Source organism: Dermacentor albipictus, chromosome 1 (genome assembly GCF_038994185.2).
Source record: "Dermacentor albipictus isolate Rhodes 1998 colony chromosome 1, USDA_Dalb.pri_finalv2, whole genome shotgun sequence".
NCBI lineage: Eukaryota > Metazoa > Arthropoda > Arachnida > Ixodida > Ixodidae > Dermacentor > Dermacentor albipictus.
Genome location: NC_091821.1, coordinates 327,638,740 through 327,658,682, shown reverse-complemented (window position 1 = coordinate 327,658,682; position 19,943 = coordinate 327,638,740). Strand labels below are relative to the sequence as shown.

The following is a 19,943-nucleotide window of genomic DNA, read 5'->3' as shown; positions in this document are numbered from 1 at the left end:
AACAACGGATACACGGTAACGTGAGAGGAATACGGCGTGCCAGCTTCTGTCTTCCTTTCACCCATCGATTAAGTCACAAGAATTATAGGACATGGGCTCAGTGTCACGTCAAAAAAAATGCGCAGAAACCATCTGCGACTGCCAACGTGAGCAAATAGCCGAACACTTCTAGAGAGCTACTCTCTTTATTTAAAAGAATGATGCACTTAATGGCGTTTGTTTAATACAGTGAGGATATTTAGGTAGCGTTACCCGCCGTGGTTGCTTCGTGGCTATGGTGTTGGGCTGCTGAGCACGAGGTCGCGGCATCGAATCCCGGCCACGGCGGCCGCATTTCGATGGGGGCGAAATGCGAAAACACCCGTGTACTTAGATTTAGGTGCACGTTAAAGAACCCCAGGTGGTCAAAATTTCCGGAGTGCTCCACTACGGCGTGCCTCATAATCAGAAAGTGGTTTCGGCACGTAAAACCCCATAATTTTTTTAGGTAGCGTTTGTTGTTTAATGGCTCGATTTCACAGAGAACCGGGCCATTGACCAGAACATCTTTAACCGTAGTATAGGCGGTTATTGTCACGAGGTAGTGACGGTGAAAAAAGCAGTAAAACTGTGAATGGCGAAACCAGCGTTTTAGTGGGTGAACCTATGCTCTCAAAAACAGGCTGCACTCAAAGCACAATGATAGCGGAGAACACAGTCGGTGATCGTCGAAAACCTGATCTGCCGGTCAAGCGCGTCGGCTTCCATGCATGGGTCATCGAAGGTTCCAGATTATAATCGCTGGTGTCCGCGTGTCTCTCAGAAAGTTCCACACAATTCGCGCCACACTTGCAGTCAGATTACGCAAGCTTCGGTGACAACAGACAGCAGAAAGAAGCATCGATAACATTCCAGAAACTTCTGATACGTGCAGACGCGGCCCGCACTGAGCGATACCATTTGTTAGACTGTGAAAAGCGGTCACCCGAAATAGATAAACAAGTACACGTGTCAATACATATACATGTATATATGCCATGACACGGTGCAAGAAAATAAAAAAGTGAGATAGCTTCAAATGTAGTCTGCTGGCAGCACGGAAAAACACCTGCTCCTCGTAACATATGAAACCGTAGAACTAATTGCTGGGGCAGTGTCTAGTTTTTCTCTAACGGCTTTTCGAATACATAGGGTGAGAGAACTTTCTGTCCTGGTGTTTAGTTCCGTGCTATCCGCCATGCTGGCTCTCAGTGCATGATTATGGCATTGCACTACTAAACACGAGATCACGGGCTTGATTGCCGGCGATAGCGGCAGACATTCCGATTCGCTGGAGTGAAAAAAAAAAAAAAGAACGCACGTGTACTGCATTTTGAACGCCCATTAAAGAACCCCGCAACTGGTTGCACCAAACATGCACACTTCCACAGCGGCCTCTCTGATGACCAACCGTGCAATTTAGGGCCGTCGAACTCCAATATTTAATTAATTAGGCTTACCGAAACAAGAAGTTGGTCCAGCCGCTATTTGACTGAGCATGATGCATACTGAAGCGTGAAAGGCGATTTTCAAGAATAAGACAAGGCAAAGACGAATCACTACATTCCAGAATAAAGTTCATTAAAAGAAACGAACACTTCTGTGTGCATGCACAAAAAAGAGAAAGAAAGGAAAGAGTCCAGTGAGTATATTCAAGACAATCAACAGTAACACTACCCAGCGGTGTCTTGGAAAACGATTCCATCTTTATACAATGACAGCAGACCCGGACTCACACACGCATCCCGTCTAGAATGAATGGGATACGCTTCCATGATTTCCCATGGGGTCTTGACACGATGTCGGTAAAGTGACACAAGTTTTCGAATATTGGCTAACATCCACATGCTTCACTCTATGTGAGGTTAATTAAATAGCGTAGTTTCATGCTATGTATAGTTCGACATGAGCAGTCACTAACAGCAGCACTCCTTTACCTAGGACCCGTTTCAACGCACTTTCTCTCTTGTACCAAAATGTCACAGAAATGAGCTAATATTCTCATAGTTTTATCCTTTCGGACTACATTATTTCACAAAAAACCATGCAAATATAGCAAGGAGGTACGCGCTAATACAAACTCATTCGTTTCATCTCTCGTTCATAATATCGCGAGAAGTGGCTTACATACAGTGAGTTGTACGTTGACACTCTCAGAAAGATGTGCATGCTACTTTTCTACACGAGAGCAAGAGTGAAACTGATTCGTACCCTCTCATATAATCGTTCCCGCAAGGTCGAATCTTTCCTACTGCAGGAATTGAAGCGTGCCGCAAATTAAACTCAGTTTAGAGGCAAGCTCCCGCTTTGCCCTTTTAGCTCTTCTTCTTTTGCGCCTAATGCTCGCGAGCGGCTTCATCGCGAAATCCGCCAGCGAATGAGCAGCGTCCCACTTCCTCGCGGGCCGTTAATAACCGTCCCCAGCGGCTGTCATCCGCGGCTCCCTTTTGGATCCAGGGTCCTCGGAGCCGGGACCCACAGATACACGCACATACATAAAGCGAAAAATGGCACATGCATGCTAACATGAACGGAAGAACGCAGACAGAGAAAACACAATACTTAAAGGTAATATAACTATGGACAGACAGCGTTTCGTTTCTTGTTTATCGCAGGAGCACTGCCAGACCAAACTACTGGACGAATGCGGAAAAAATGTGAAAATAAGAAATAGGAGCATCGAAAAGCAATAGAAGAAAAGAAAAAGGAACGCATAGAAGAAGCGAAAAAGTAGAGCAGCGAGACTCAGTGGAGACGGACATTACCGTTGAAAGAGGCAGGTCTTAGGTGCGGGCCTAGTGATATGGAAGGCCTGGCCGCTGGCTCTTCTCCCTTTCAACCGTAGTGACAAATGCCTGAGGCACGAGATAGATGAAAGAAGAAAGACCTCTGGCGTGCGGGAAGACGCTATAGTTCAGATCTGTCCTTACATCGCATACTATCGTTAGCCGGGCTTCACCCTTTCATTGCCAGAGGCCTTTCTTCGCTGCACGTTTTAGCAGACGCCTGTCACCGGGAACCGTGTCACCCAGTCGCGCTGCTCACAGCTCACAAAGGGTGCAAAGAATATGTCAATAATATAGATATTGAACAATAAAGGGCCTAAAATACTACCCTGTGGGACTTCAGACAAAATACGTTGTAAGCTGGATGACCTGTGAATAATGACTACCATTTACATACGGTGTTTCAGATAGGATTCTATTACCGACATACAATTTCCTCTAATCCCATAATGGTTCAGTTTATGTAGTAACACGCTTGGTTGATTACATCAAACACTTTCGAGAATTGATATAAATTCGAAGCACAATTTGTCTTTCTTCAAAAGCACTTATCATATTTAGGTGCCGTTTCACTGCTACAGACGCCGGACGCTGGCTTTTTCGCGCAATGAGCCATTTGATGCTTTCGCATCAATAATATCTGCATAACTACTATATCAAGCGAAGTACACGTCGCTGCAACGTCTAAAAACCGAAAACAGATGATGAACTCTTGTGCCACTGCAATCAAGCGTGGAACATCTACGAAGAAAAAGCAAAGCCCCACCCTTCTTTTACGCCACGCCACATGCCATAACAGTCAACGATATTTCACGTTATAGCTCGATAACAAACACAATCTTTTTTAATCAGCCGTGTCGTGTCGTGAAAGTGCTTCATTATTAGCACGGAGCTTTACAGCACACCTGACGACCACAATCTGCAAGTACCAGCGTTATACCGCTTTTTACTTTGGCAGCTGTGCGCGCAGTGCAGGCTGCGGTTGCAAGTGATTAGAGAGAAGCTAGTGCGCCCGTTGCTCGTGGCATCACAGCGCCGTTTTCGCAACAGAGAAGCTGCATTCGGGAACGACGCGGAGAACGAGAAATTGGATCTCTCTTTCCGTTCGCCGCCACGGGCAACACAGTTGCAGAGCTGAATGCCAGCCAGCCGCCGCTGCTGCGGCCGGACGCCTGCCTCCCTCGCAACCCTCCCACCCCCCTCTCTTCTTCCCCTTACCTCCTTGTCCACCGGTTTTATCTTATTCCTTTATTTTCCCTTCTTTGCGCCCTGTCTCACAGGCTTCGCGCTTGGCCCGGCTAATACTGTGCAGCATTGTCGATTTTATGTATCGCTTTGGTTGTATCCCGCCTTGTCGCAATCGCAGCAAGACCACTGTCAGTATTCACGAAAAACCACTTACGCTAAAATTGTTCGCAAGAGCAGATGCCACTCTACCATGATGCTGGCCATATTATTAGAGCAGGCGGCCTGCCAATGCCAAGAAACACTTACGAACGAAAAGTTCTCTGAATTCGGCCCCAGTTCCTGCAAAGGACCCTTGCATCTCGGATAACATGTCATTGTGGTTAGCCAGCGGACGAGCAGCAGCCACGTGGCAATCTTCCAGGGCCGTATTTTGTATCGACCCATTTCATTTTGGATTTTTTCGTTCTTTGTCATGGTCTCTGAAGTCGCTTTGCGGTTATTGGCGCCATCAGACGTTCGGTGCCAAAGACGATAAGGAAATCGCAAGTTAGAATCAATGGGTCCTTAATATGGCCCTTGGTTGCTTGAATACAAGATGAGTGGAAAATGTATCGCCTTGGGTTGCTTGTGGAAAGTGCTTTAGCACAGAGTAAAACGGCACAGATAGGAGCCTATAAGCGTAGACGTGCTTTCTGTTATTTACTGCTTCTGGGCACGTACTGACAAGTTCTCCGTTCGTAAGGAAAAATTCCAGTCAACCTCCATGCGGGATATCTGAACAAGAGCGGCAGAGAAATGGCAGGCACACTTAGAAAAAGAAAGATTGTGGATTCGGTGTCAGGTTATTTTTAATTTTACCCTTTGCACACTAAAAGCTACAACTGGAATGGTCTACACACAAACTAACAAAATGTGAATGGCAGTAAACATGGTTACACAAGATTATAGTGAAAAATGAAAGCAATATAATTTAAAGTTTGCATGTGTTCGCGTCGTCTCTTTTTTTTTTCCTTCTTTTGCGTATCGTCCTTGTAATGTTAGGCATTTCCCCATAGGCATCATGCACCGACAAGTTTATTTAGACGTCTTTTTAAGCTGCTAATCATTGCACCTGATCGGTTGAGTCTATCCCCAGCCCCGTCAACGCTGCACAATTCTAGGGATACGATGTGCAGGCTTTGCGGTTTCGTAGTCGCGCGCTTCTGTTGCACTCGGACTGGCTAACAAGGGCGCAGCTGCGTCTGGCCGGATGCCTAAAGATTGGCTCACCGAACTCTGCCCCATAAAAATAAAAAAAAACGAAAAAAAAGGGAGACTCGAAGCGAGCCAACATAGCCAACGTTGGCCCTTTGGGTGAAGAAAAAGAGGGAAACAAAAAGCCTGGTGCGGCTTTGCGAATGTTGGGTCAACCAAAAAAGTCGACAGGGTTCGTGAATAATACCTTTGTCTTGCGAGCAAGCGAAAGCCCTAGAGCAAAAGCGTGGTTTCTGTGCTTGAAAGCATGTTTGTACTCTATGTAGTATTATTTGCTAGGCAGAATCTTAATGCCAAAGGAATGAATAATTCAGTCACAAGTGAGTCTACGGAAGGTTTAAAGCAGAAGAATAAACTAAGCTGAAAGACACTCGCCTCTCCGATGCAACGGAAACATTTTTCTAGCTCAAAAAAAGCGGGGACGTGCATGTCTTAAGGTCAAAGAAAGGTTAAGTTTGGGTTTTAAAGTAAACTCAGTTTTTGAAGTAAACCTCGAGCAGTGCACTGGTGAGAAAACATAAATAAGAAAACCACCTCAAATGTAAAATATGATATTGTTTGCACTTCATCTCTCAGCCTTAACATTTTAAGCTATTAAATAACGTTAAAGTCAGTCTTTATACGCGCAGGCTTATGGCTCACGGAAGCCTTCACTGGTTATCTGGAAAGAAACGATGAGAAAAAGGGACAAAGCAAATATATAATGTCTTTGCCATGGGCGAGATACTTTCGATGCAAACACAACGCAGAAACAACGTCCTGCGGTCTCCGAAGTCCCTAAGTGGCGCTGAGGCCCGTTCTAAATTTTTAATGAGTCTCGGGGTTCGACCGACCAAACGCGATTCGATGGGAAACAAGGCCGGATAGAGAGCACGAACAACGTACCTTCCTTGTCTTCGTGCTAGCAAAACAGCACGGAGCATCGTGTCTTGTGCAAAATCAACCGTATGTTCACCGCCACGCGCGTAGTCTAGACCAAGGTACGGTTGCGAAGCTCACGCAGAAGGCCATACGTCCTGCAATGGCGGTTTGTGGAGGCATGGCAGCGCCATCTATATTTCGCGGCGCTAACTTCTCGGTGGGAAAAAGTGAACGTTTGCCGTTCAGGGCTTGTTGCGCCAAGTTGTCTACTGCGCCTGCTCACATCAAATCGCACACGAAGAGCGAAAAAAAAAAAGAGAACTGTACAAATGAAGCGTAAGTGAAGACATTCGCCACAACATCGCGTCCCAATAGATTACATGGGCCCCAAACTGTATTTATAGACCTCGCTCTATAACGGAAGGCATTACACAGGGGAGCCTTGCAAGTTTTGCATGAAATAAGAGCAACTGTTTCATGCAGATATTGAAGTACTACATGCATGTGCTCTTAGTACCAATGCACATCTGTTGTTTCGTTGTCAAGATAAAAACTACGCTATATATGTATACACTGAAATAATTCACAAAAAGCAGACTTTAACCTTCACTAACACAGCACGCGTGCCACCTGTAGCTTTTATCTGGTATTGAAGACATGACTAAAACATATTCTTTAGTGAAACGGAGAGAGGGAGAGATAAATAGAACACAGGAAAGGCAGGGTGGTTAACCAGACGCGCGTTTGATTTGCTACCTTACACTGGGGGAAAGGGTATGGGGACGAAGAGAGACAGAGAGGAGGTAGAGTTTCATGCACATTTGAGCGTTCGCACCGAGTCTACACGTGGTTACCGAGACCTGTCGACTTGATGTACTTCAATGACACTTTCGTGGCTTTCTGTACCATGGACAAGTACGGAAATGGTCCAAGGATCTTCATTCCAAAAATGGTCGAGAGTCCAGCTTGTTCAATTCTGTCCGGAGAACTTCGCGCTCGACGTCGCATTGGGGACAGACGCATAGGATGTGATGTGTTCAATCGTTTCTGTGGTTCCACAAGAGTAGCACATGGGCGCATCCACCATTCCAACGCGGAATGAGTAGGCCTTCGTAAATTGCACCTCGAGCCACAGGTGGCACAATACTGTCACCTCAGAGCCGGAAACGGCGGTGAAAAATAAATATACAAATCCAGTATTTTAAGGTCAGTAGTATATATATTACCATTCTTTTTTATGGCTGCGCATAAGAGAGCTTTGACGACGTTACAGTCTTAAATACGTTAAAGCAATCTCTGCACATCTCAGTATGCATGGCGACGAGCAAACTTTAGAACGCCTGCACAATTTCGTACTCATAATTATTTGTGGCTGCAAGCAAAGAGCCTGTGGTTCACATTTTCTTATTGTAATGACATTGTTTGTACTTTTCCAATGTTTACATTGGTCACATATTTGATGCATAATTTTCATCAACTAGTGTTTTGACCGCCGAGGTGTAGTCGTGCTTCAGTCGCACGGAACGGCGTTTCAGTCTCGCATTCGCGACCATGGGAATTGACCTTGGTCTAAAGACAGCCATCGTGCGCCTACACTCTCTATCTCCCTCCCCTCTCTGTCACACCGCACTTGCATTTCTACAACCCTTTCCCGGCATGCAAGGAGCAAGCCGCTCTTCACGCATGCGCAGTGACTGAGATGAGGACGTGATATGGGCACGTGCACCTACACTGCCCTTTGTGAGATGAATAGCAGCTACTAGGTTGCACTCTGTCGGTGACGACTCCCCCTTTTATAACCATCTACTTGGTCTTGTCTGCTTGCTTTCTTGGCTGTTCTCTCGCTCACCTATGCCCACGCGTCGTATCAGCGCGAGGGAAAATTCCTTTTGTTTAGCGCCGTTCTCGTCCCATTCCTCGTGCACCGCCTTTGTTTTTTTTTCTACGCCGCCATGTTCCAAACCCGAGCTTTCAAGCTGGCCGCAGCCTCCTGAATCGGCGACGACTCATTCGCATTCTTTTGTCTGTGATTCAAAAGGGTGCCGCGGCAGCGAGCGAGGAGCCCCTTTCTCATCTTCGCATCCCAGACGAGCGGTGCGCTGGGTTGGCGGCAAGCATCGCATCGGCTGCTGCACAATGGTCCCGCTAGAACCAGCTCGCGTCGTAGCGTGGCGCCTGCGTTCGCGGCACCGTCGATTTAATAAATGCCGACCGGAGCCAGCCAACAGGCCGCACTCTTTCCGGCAAGAGAGGCACTGCAGTGCAGTGGTGCATTGCGTGCCTTTATTTGCTAATTGCATTTTTTTTTATTTTCGTGCGCCAGCTTTGTTTCGTGCACCTACGGTGAATAGTCCATTAAAGTTGGAGAACCTTGCAGGTAGAACGTACGGTGCCGACGCTTGGTTTCTAACAACTACTGCTGAATCTTTTGGTGCTCACAGAGGAGGAACTGCGCACATAGTTTTCGCCGCGCTGCCCGGGCCGAAATGTCTGATGCGATACACACCGGAAGAAGCCAGCACTATGCAGCGTGCCTGCGATCACGGCTAGTTTTCATTCTACGTTGTGTGAACGGCTGAATATCACTGTTTGAGAAACGCGGGAAGCGAAGTTCTCGTTTCAAGCGAGCATTTACATCTTTCGTTCGGGGATGTGCTGAACGCTTCCCGTGGTTTTTAATGTGGCGTGCTCTGAAGTATGCACGCTTTGCAGGAACCGCAATGGTACGCTCTCGACGTCTGCGTACTCCATCGTATTGAATTTGTATACTGCGGACGGCAGATTCCCAGCCGTGACACTCTGCCTGCGGACAAGAGAGAATTATACATAAGAAATTACGGTAATAAAACGCATCCGCCGCGAAACAGTGTGAAAATGATTCATTTGTCAGCACACAAGGACGACTACGCAAACGTGTTCGATGTCGGCAAAAAATTCTACATTTCCGTTTCTATTTCACGTCATTTTATGGTGTGGTTGTGCGTCCATGTGATATTCAACATGAGCACATCAGCCGCTGTTGGTTGGAGAAGTGCCAGTAAAAACCCTCATGAAGAAACCACATCCCATTTAATTTATTTCACTAGGGCTGTTCATATATTTCCTATAACTTAAATGAAACATCCCGAAGCATATTTGATTTACAGTTTCTCCAGTTGCAGTCCGTTTAACACCACATACCTAAACTGCACAAAAAACCATTTCCATGTTATGTTCGCATCGCACGCCACGTCTATTGCAATTATCATGCTGAAATCACAGCTTAAATGTGTTCCAAGTGCATGCCGTTTTAAGCAAAGCAATTTGCAAATGACGTCACTCCAGAATTTCTGGCCCCGTAGTAGAAGAACATTACCTCGAAAATGCGCAAGAAATGCACTCGATGTGCACTTACTACCAATGCTCTAAATTACACACACACTCACAGTCCTCATCAACATGAAAGGGAACAGCGGATTCCTTTATTTTTTTGAAACGACGATAACTCGTGGTCCATTGATTCAGATCTAGCAACTTGAAACATAACAATAAGTTTTGCTGTTGAACTTTCTTTATCATTCAGCACTTTTATGGAGTACGTGTGCGTTTGACGCTAAGGACGTTTGAAAAAAAAAAGAAAGGTGTTCCCTTTGATATTGATGACAACTGTGCAACATGGGATGAACGTAGAGGAAACATCTAAATCGCAATATAGTTCCCTTTGCAAGATGAATTGGAGAAGAGTTAAGTATACAAATTCTTCAAAAATGAAGATGTGAGCTGATGCATGTTGCTAGTCACGTTAGGCAAACAAAGTGGAGGAAATGTGTGAGTTCGCTTAAATGTGAATTAGGATTACCTTCTCTGTGCTTACGCTGGGCAACAGCTGCTGGCAGATATTGAAACGGGAATACGGCTATACATTCAACAACCTGGGTGTTTTGGATGCCTTTCATTTTCCGCTCGTGCTCCTACATTCAGCCACGACATCGTCAGTGTACAACGGTTTATTTTCGCATTATAATACAATAATATATGAGAATCCTAATAGCGAGGGATGACATCCCATTACGTAAACAGCCAGCTCCTCAAGTGGAAGCCGGCCAGAAGCAGCCATGCTCCCTACCACATATTATTATTCATGATTACGCAAGAAGACAGGAGACGAAGCGAGATTTATCCTACAAAGCAAAGTACCTTATCTATGTTACGAGAAATACAACGCGTGCAGTGGCAGCTTGTTTTCTTTCGCTGCAATCACAGTTAAATAAAGGGTAATTCTTGCGAACAAAAGCGCACTTTTAGCCAGAGTAACTTGTTTTAGTGGAGCTTCCCGGTGGCGGGTATATAATCGTGGAATTAGGTTTTCAGTTCATTCATACATCGCGTCGCCAATTCGCGTAAAGATGTTGGGAAAATTGCAGCATGCAGTGCTGCAAACAGTTACAGACTGCAGATCATAAATACAGAATGAATCGTTTTTTTCTGCAAAAAACCACTAATATTAGATTGATCGAGCACTTCCACGAACTCTGGTGAAACCATGCGATAAGGTTGTTTCTACATGAAACGGTGAGCTTCGGCGTTCGTTCTAGGCAAAGATGTATCATATTTTCACTCCATCGCTGCATATTATAGCAGAGTGATCCCATGCATGATTAGAGGCAGCGAGAACTTGACATGGACGTAGGAGCGACGAAGGACGAGCGCCCGTGTTTCATAGTTTATGTGTCGCTGTAACTATCGTTCTGCCGGTAACTATGGAATCGTGTCAACACACCCTATCACATTGCCTGAGATTCAGTGTATGCAGTGATATTGCGGTGTCCGCATGTGCCATTTTTATGCATGGCTCTATGCCACGTCTTGTCAAAACGCGATGTGAAATGTTGTCAGGCGATATCGATGTGCCTGGTGTAATAACTGGTAGAACGTGCACGAACGCTGGTGTCTGTTCACAGTGCAGTAGCTGCATATGATAGAATGAGATTGCGAAGGTCGAGAACAAATTCAGGAGCATAGAAATAAAAAGAAAAAAGCAGGGGGAAATGAACGCCCGTAAAGAGGAAGACACTTTATCCCGTAAAAATTGCCGCTACTTGGTCGTGTGGGATCAAGAAGCGAGCGAATAAAACAAATGAACCTAAATTAGAAAAGAAAAGCCGATGTCATGCACATAGCGAAGGAAATTGTCAAGCAAGAAGAATCTCGGCACAAACACCACACGTCCTAGAATCAATAACAAGGAATGAAAAAAGAAGGCGCTCACGGTTCTCATGTTTGATTGTAATGTAGCCGTGCTTGCGATGCTCACGAAAATAAAACGGACCGTGGAATTATATTTATAGCGGGGCCGTTTCTGGTGGCGGCGCACTTTCGAGGCGTCCTCGAGGGGCACTGAATTTGAGAGACGCGCCTATTGCTACTTGTTTCTACGTAGCGTTGCCACCAGGCCTCGTTGCCTGGGAGGAGTCGTTCACCGTCTGTGTGCCGTTTCCACATAGTAGTGCCTCCGCTTCCGCTGTTGCGCCGCTTTCCTACTCTCCCTCTTCCCTCCCCTTTGTCTTTCTTCTTTTTTTTTTTTGCTTCTCAGTCGTCTTAGCTTTGTCGTCCACCTTCTTTGGTGCCTTTTGCCCAGCAGCGAAACGCATTTGCTTAACAATGACAAGAATAACGCAAGAAGAGAAGAAAAGGCTACGCGAAGAAGCAGAATAGAAACAACGGCGCAGACATGAATATGGCCGAAAAGAAATGGCGCTCTGTAGCGCACAGAAGTGGCTGTGGTGGTTCGCCGACAAGCGAAATAGCAATGATGGCTGCGATCAAAGCAGTACGCGAGAAAGGACAAGAATATGAAGAAAAGAAAAATGGTGCGCGCCGAACAAAGCGAATATACCCATGGTACGTATGCGGAGAGACAGAGAGAGACAAAGAAGAGAAAACGTGCGTGCAGACTAAACGAGCAGAAAAGATAGCGTTCGTTGTCGTTTCATTAAATCTACTTAATGTCCGCAGAATATGTTCCGGCTGGCCCTGTATTGTTTCTACAGCGGGAATGGTGAAACAACATAGACTGGTCGACTCCTTTGGCGCTGCTGCTTCTTGTTCTGGCTCTCATTTTCCTTCTCTTTTACGCCTCGCTACGCTTCCGCAATGTGGCTGCGTTATGTCTTCTACTTCCCTCTGCACACCCTTCCCGTTGTCTCTCCCTCCTTCTTAACGCTACCATTGTTGATGACTCGTTATTCTCTTCCGCGCACCGCTATGTCGTCCCTGTGCCGTTCCAGCGTGCCATTTGACGCGATCTTTCCGCTCACTTTATGCACTCCTCGTTATGCGTCGTCTTCTACTTGCAACAATGACGTCATTACAAGCTCGTGGACAAATAACTGTACGCTTCTGGCTCGTTTGCCTCTTTTGCTTGAACCGATTTTCGAGTATTTTTCTGGGAGGCTAAAAATTCACACCTGCTTAGCTTCGCCGTTGAGCAGCAAATTATAAAGCTACGTCTTTATAGGTTACTTTAAACAAGTTGACTTCTTCAGACGTGAGCTTCCTTTCCTTTATAGTTTATGGGAGGCAAACTTTGTTTGTCGATGCAACGATTGTGACGCTCCCCGAAGAGACACCCGATAGTTCACTGTTCTTAAAGTGATGCAGGAAGAAGCTCGAGCCTGATTAAGTGAGGTAATTTGGCGTTGCCGCGAAACCCGACGCCTCTCTTACAACATTAGTGGCGCACTTTTTAAATTCTCTCTTCGTACAGCGCACGCGCTACCTAGTGACACCGAGAAGAGGGGCACGCATTGCGAGAGTACCCTTCGTGTCTCATTAACTCGAGCAGACTGCGGAAGGACGGCGCGCACAGATTTCACGTGGGTTATTATCTGTCAGCTATTTTTTTTTTCAGCTTGTTTCTCGTGGAACTGAAAGCGTTAAGCGTTCCACTCGAAGGGGAGTAGCTATCGATACCCGAGTATAAGATGCGCACAAACACACAGAAAAGGAATAAAATACGCGCACGAAGCAAACAGAGGCGCACGCTGCTTCTTTCAACGCGCTGCCAAGCCCGCGCTACGCGCCTCCCCGTTTTCTGGAAATAAAGCTAATGTCCCATGCAAACGCTTCTCCTCACTGCGTTGCGCCTAGCGATCGAGATAATGAGTGAGAGATAGAAGAAGTGAAGGTAGGAGAAAAGCTGGCGATGGAATTATTCGCGCAAGAGAGAGGGAGTTGGGGGAGGGGGGGCGGTGAGGTGGTTTGTTATATCCGCTGTCCCGACGTCATAAGCGTCGAAACATCTGGCTCGCGGGTGACGACGAGTGCGACGATCAGCGCTTCGCGCCGACTAGAGCTTCACACGACCAATATATGGTCGCTCATCACTCGGTACCAAGGAGGACGCAGTAGGCAGTATACGCGCCTGGCGGGCTCGTGAGCTTTCTGCGCACTTCCCTCGAGAGAATGCGCTGATCGGCTCCGCCACATTACGCAATTACGGCGTCGTCGTATAGCGTCGCAGCCCAGGCGGCGGAGAAAGCGGATGAGCGCTGAGCACGACCGTTTACGCTTGGTGGTTGCTTGGATAGGTGACGTCGCGAGATGGGCGAAGCGTGCGATCGGCAGTATGCTTGTGCAACACGCCGAGCTGATACATGCCGCATATTGCGCAATCCTATACGCGCTCTGACGCGTCACTCGTGGCCGGTCGTTGTTGCAACAGCTGCGTATGCGCTCGTAAACGCATACCAGCCGTAAACGTTCGTGCGCTTACGGCTAGGAGTGTGACAATTAGCCCTGTCTCAATGCGCGGACGCCTGACTTGTCGTAATGCCTTAGGCTTAGCACAAGGCTTCTTTCTGAAAATGATCTAGATTAATATTATGCTGCCTGCCTACGCAGCAAAACAGCACACGAGCAAAACCTGTAAGCATTGGTAAGGATTATTCTTCGGGCGCGATAAACATATGGTTTCCTATAAAACGCAATGTTAATTTTATTCCGATTAGCATTCTTTGTGGAACAGCACGCGCTTTTCGCTACAGCACGGATTTGCATCTCGCCTTTTTCAGACCATCTGCGGGAGTGCAACACTTACTACTAAAGAACAATTGTCCACTGTCAAGTGGAATTGAACCCGCGACACACGGGTTTCTAAAGTCCCACAGCCCATCGCATTAGCGCTGCGGTACCTCACCCCCCTCCCCCCCCATATGCCCACAGACATCGCTGTAATAATTGTTGGCGCTACCTTCATGCTACCTTCAGGTAGCATATGCGGGTTTATTGACCAGTTGCCTTCACCCTAATAAAAGATCACGTTCTCGTGACGCCGGCGGCAAAAAAGACGTTCCACGTCTGCCGCCAGGTTTTGTGAGTGGTGGCACTGGCTAACACTCCCAGGGTTCTACTAGGACACATAAATACCCAAGGAACTGGATGGGAAAACGGCGCCGTGGTAGCTCAATTGGTAGAGCATCGCACGCGAAATGCGAAGGTTGTGGGTTCGGTTCCCACCTGCGGCAAGTTGTTTTTTTCAGCCACTTTAATTTCCATTAACTTATCGTTTCTTTATTTCATTTACTAAGCACATGTAATTTCCCCTATGTTGTCCTTGGTGTCAGTGTTTGTTGGCTTCTTATAAATATATATATATATATATATATATATATAGATAGATAGATTAAGCATGCCGAACCTAATAGAACCATACAATATCTTATTCCTTCGACATTATTTTAGTTTCGTTTCGCATGACTTCCACAAAGACGTAATCAAAGCCACGAGAGTTCCCATTTTTGCGTGATTTACTAGCTGTAGCACCTGCGTACGCACACTGAACACACGAATAGACTTGTGCTCCATGAGAGCGAAATATTTTTGTGTCACTGAAACGTGCCTTATCCTGAGTGGAAAACTCCAACAGAAAAAGAAACAGAAACAACGTGGCTTTCTGCTCTAAGCAGATAGCCATAGAAAGTAGCCAAGTTCTCGTCAACTAATGTTCTCGTTCTTTTTTTAACTGTATCAATCCAATAGCGGAAAAATAAATGACGTTGAGAAGGAATAACTCGAAGATGGTTGTGCAAGCTAAAAAACTTATTATAGAAAAGACGCAAAGCAGAGCGCAAGACCAAAGCATTACGTTAGAGGGAATCCGTAGGAAGAACTCCGCTAGAGTTGTACGGATTCGGATGCTCAAAGACGGCCGCAGTATCACTAGATATCGCGTTGTAAGGCTTGGTATGATCGCTATTGAGAAAGCCACGTACGGAGGTATTTTTGATGTCACTGAAGAACTATTTGACAGACTAAGCTTAGACTTTTCCTCAACTCAACCAGTTCATGAACCTACGTGTGGTTATAACATATGAGATGTTGTTCTCACATCAGTTCCCGACAAAGTAAGCCCAATTACCTCCACAGACGGTTTCAGTGATCACAGACTACTTCAGTTTGCCATAACAATGCCCTAGTGTCAGCGCAGTGTAATGTCGAAACACGTCTTCGATTATAACAGGGAAAACTACGGTGCAATCAACCTTGGGTTGCAGGACTTATCCGACTCTTTTCTGTATTCCTTTTCCCAGCGATCTGTTAATGAAAGCTAGCCTCAATTTAGAGAGGAATTAACTCGGTTGATGAACACTTAAATACTTCGCATGTGTTTTCGTGCTTGCTCATCTAAACCTTGGCATCACAATAAGCTTCGAACTTTAATGAACAAAAAAAGCGACTAATCAAAACAGCTGGACGGCTCGGGACACCAGCATCATGTAAAAACACAAAAACGCTCACAAAGAATATTGTGCGGCCCTCCGCAAATGAAGGTACAAGTTCACGTCACAAAATCTTCAGTCCCTGCTTAAATACAATCCCCCAAAATTTTCGAAAACAATTTCACCTGCACAAATGTCTGCATATTTTTCGCTGGATGATGATGAACATCCTCCATCTATTAATAACTTTTTCACCAATATGTTCATGAAGGAACACTATTCCAGTATTCCATCGGCACCTGATTATGACTTTGCCTACATGAGCCCCATAGAGTTTACTGTTACAGGCATTCTATCATTGATTAATAATTAAAAAATAGCTACTTCATGTGGTGTCAATGGTAATAATTCAAAATTCTCAAACATACCGTGGTTCATTCTAGCGTCACACTCTGTCACATTTTTCGACAATCTCTTTCTACAAGTGAGATACCATAAGAGTGAAAAATTGGAAATGTTATTCCAATTTTCAAATATAACGTTGCTAACTATCGGCCCGTATCACCGACATTCATATCTTGCAAACTTCTCGAACATATTATTGTATCTAACATGGCGCTACATTTGGAAAGCAACGGTTTATTTTTCTCAAAACAGCTTGGGTTTAGGAAGGGGCTATCATGTAAGGCACAACTACTTCAGTTTACTAGCGAACTACTTCTGGGAATGGACGATAGTTTTCAAATGGACTGTTTATTCCTCGACTTTGCTAAAGCCTTCGTTCGCGTTCCACATTGTCGTCTAATAGCAAGACTATCTTCCTTGCGCCTTGATTACCTAACAATTTTCTTGGGTAAGAAACTTCTTATTATTCCATCAGCAGTTCACTTGAGTTGATAATTATTCAACTTCCCTGGTGTATCATCTGGCGTACCCCAAGGCAGCGTAATCGGCCCATTATTATTTATCATCTTTATTAATGACTTACCATTAAACATAGCCTCGATAATCAGATTGTTCGCCGACGACTGCAATATGTATCGCAATATCTACTCTGTTAACGACCATAATGATCTCCAGGAAGGTCTAGACCGCATTGCTACCTGGTGCTCATCATGGCGAACGTCCCTTAACACTCATAAATGGTCATTAATGACATTTAGCCGCAAACGATCCAATTCTCTATATACTTATTCACGTCAGTCCAGTGACCCTCGCGTCATCATATAAGTACCTCGGCGTTCTTTTTTTACCTAATCTCAAATCTCTATATACTTATTCACGTCAGTCCAGTGACCCTCGCGTCATCATATAAGTACCTCGGCGTTCTTTTTTTACCTAATCTCAAATGAGCCACCAATAAAGAAAAAAAAAAGCTAACCCCGCATTAGATTATTTAAAGCCAGCCTCAGAGGCGTGGCCAGTTCGACTCGGCAACTCGCCTATCAAACATTTGTTGACCATCAACTTGAATACGCATTTTCCATTTGGTCACCTCATTAAGAATAATCATCATGATAATCATCAATAAGAAAATAATCTCATAACAAAATCAAGATCTTCAGGCCCTCACACAAAATCATGCCGCTCGTTTTATTGCACGACACTACAGCCGGAATTCCAGCATAACTAATATTAAGGCATCTTTGGCCCTTCCGTACTTAGAATCTCGAAGAACAATCGCACTTATCTGCATCTTCCATGGACTTGTTTAGAGCCATCATCCATTTACCCTGCCTCTTACACAGCCGAATCGCACATCGAACCGAGTGCATAATCACCTCAGTTTCAAACGGCTTTCGGGAAAAACCACCGCATTCAACTCATCAGCCTTGCCGCGTGCTGTCATCTATTGGAATGATCCTCCGGACAGCATCGTTCACATGTTCAAAGTGCTTCTGTGCGACCCAAATTTGTAACTCCGCTCATATAGCACTCCAGTTGGAGCCCATAAGTTACATGAATGAATGAATAAACGCTGACAAAGACGAATGAGGTGGTTATGCAGGGAAGCACTTGGCGCTTTATTTCTTGGTTGACGACGCAACTTTCCAGAGCGAAATACCTTTTTTTGGGAATATATACAAATGGCTTAGTGCAAGGTTTTAGGAAAAGACCATTAATCAAAACGTCCCCCCCCCCCCCCCCCGAGACGTATCGGCAGCGCTCTTCTTTTACCGCATTCTTGGCTACCGGGATAGTTAATTCCTTGATGTTCGTACGTTGCCCGTTACAATCCGATTAAAAATTGAATAAATTCTTATGTGCGACATCATTGTGAGGCATGCGGTAGTTGGCGACACCGCATAATTTTCAGCATTTAGGGTTCTTTGACGTGCACCTAAACTAAAGTATCACTAGCGTTTTCGCATTTCACCCCCAACGAAATGCAGTCACCACGGCCAGGATTGAACTCACGCCATCGAGCTTGGCAGTGCAACGCTATCACCACTAAGCAACCGCGGTGGGCTTAAAGATGATTACGCAACAGCTTCATATAATCAGGAATACAGTGTTATGTTTTCTATTCGCCGCACATGTTACCAGTGCCAAGATATTTATCGATAGTCATGAATCTGTTTACCTGCGTTTCAATCCTCTAGCCATCTACTTGCAACCTAATCGTTCTACTTATTGGATCTACATGCAGTATTTGTGCGTATGAATTCAAAGCTTGTCACACGCAATTACTCTCAGAATAGCAGTTGTTAGGTCCTATTGCTGCAGTTAACTGCAGGGATACTGCCATTTGTGTAGCTTAAGTATATTTAGTATTTGCTAGAAATTGAGCGATCGGTTTGATAAAGCTAAGCGTATACCTTACTCGTATATAACACACCAAATCAGCGACTTTTCACGTAGTCTAAAAAGCCTCGTAAGCTGGAGCTGCTTTTGTCACTGCTCCTTATTCATAAAGCTACTTTGAGAACGCACGCTGTAATTGTACCTTTAGAATTAGCACAACCGAAACGCATACCTCAAGCATGCATTTCTTTTTTCTATTGCGCGTGGGCCACTGCTGTCCCTCAAAGCTTCGAAATCTGCCTAGCACTATACTGAGATTCGTTAGAGACATGCTCACCTTAAGAAAAAGCTGGTGATATCTTCCTGACTGACGGCCTCCATGGCATACTGCTTTAGGAGTTGGGTGACACATAAGGTTTACACAGCGATAAACAAGAGAGAGAGAGAGAGAGAGAGAAACGCGCTATCATCACTTAACACCCACACACATACTTAGACACACTAAAGCTATTCACAAAATGTCAATAAGCACTGCAGTTTTCCAGAATCTTAGTAGCGCTTTCTTTATACGCAAAATGCAGGCGGTGTTTGGCCCGTCGCAAATGCAGACGGGCCAAGAACGCCTAGAATTTTGAAGCGCGAGTCGCAGAGCAAGGGAAGCGCAGCAGTTAGAGATTGTCTGCATGCTACGAGGAACGACTGCATTGCCGTAAAACATGCGGCTTGTCCTCAGCAATATTGCACACTGAATACATCGGCAAATGGGACAACTGGTTTCTTAGGTTGGTAAGGCACTGAACGCAAACAACCGATTAACCTGCGCTAAGGTTACGTACACGACACAAATCTGCATTGCGTTTACTTTGTTAGTATGGTCTAAGCATGCCGAAATTCCGCCATTACATGTAAATTAACTTGTTTCTAATTAGGTGCGTATGCTCGAAGCCAAAACAGCACTTCATCAGCTTCGAGAAACAAAGTAATGAATAAAGAAAGAAGCAATTGTAGCTGCGATCGCTGCATATGAGACACTGCCATGTTCAACTTTATTCACCTGTTATTTTTAAGTGAAGCGCCCATTTTCTATCCGTCACTTCCTGAGCTAATAGAAGGTACGTAAAGAGCAATACAAATTATAAGACAGGAAGGAAGAAAAAATACAAAGAAAAGAAGAGTTCGTAAGAATCGCTGAAAGCTTCTTGCAGGAAGTCTTAATTAGTTTTCCCTCCCTCTTTGCTTCCCGCATCTCATTCAAGAATGAAAAGGAAACAAAGAAGAAAGAAAGAAAGGGGGCAAGAGATAAAAGAGCTCGCCGCTCGCAAATCCTTACAAGAAACGAGCGTAATTGCCACGCGAGCCCGGCACGCCTGAGCCTCATTTCGCCGGGGCTTCA

At 45.3% G+C, this 19,943-nt stretch overlaps 1 protein-coding gene and 1 long non-coding RNA gene across 3 annotated transcripts in view; one reads left to right on the top strand and one right to left on the bottom strand.

The window, feature by feature from the left end:
- The window catches only part of LOC139054546 (uncharacterized), a 50,316-nt gene extending 44,073 nt beyond the window's left edge, over window positions 1–6,243 (bottom strand). The window contains exon 1 of the long non-coding RNA XR_011511311.1: window positions 6,132–6,243. This is a non-coding gene — a long non-coding RNA (uncharacterized lncRNA). The remainder of the gene's footprint in view (window positions 1–6,131) is intronic.
- Window positions 1–19,943, top strand: part of LOC135908928 (zwei Ig domain protein zig-8-like) — a 215,479-nt gene that overhangs the window by 30,261 nt on the left and 165,275 nt on the right. The gene's annotated exons all lie outside the window — the stretch shown is intronic.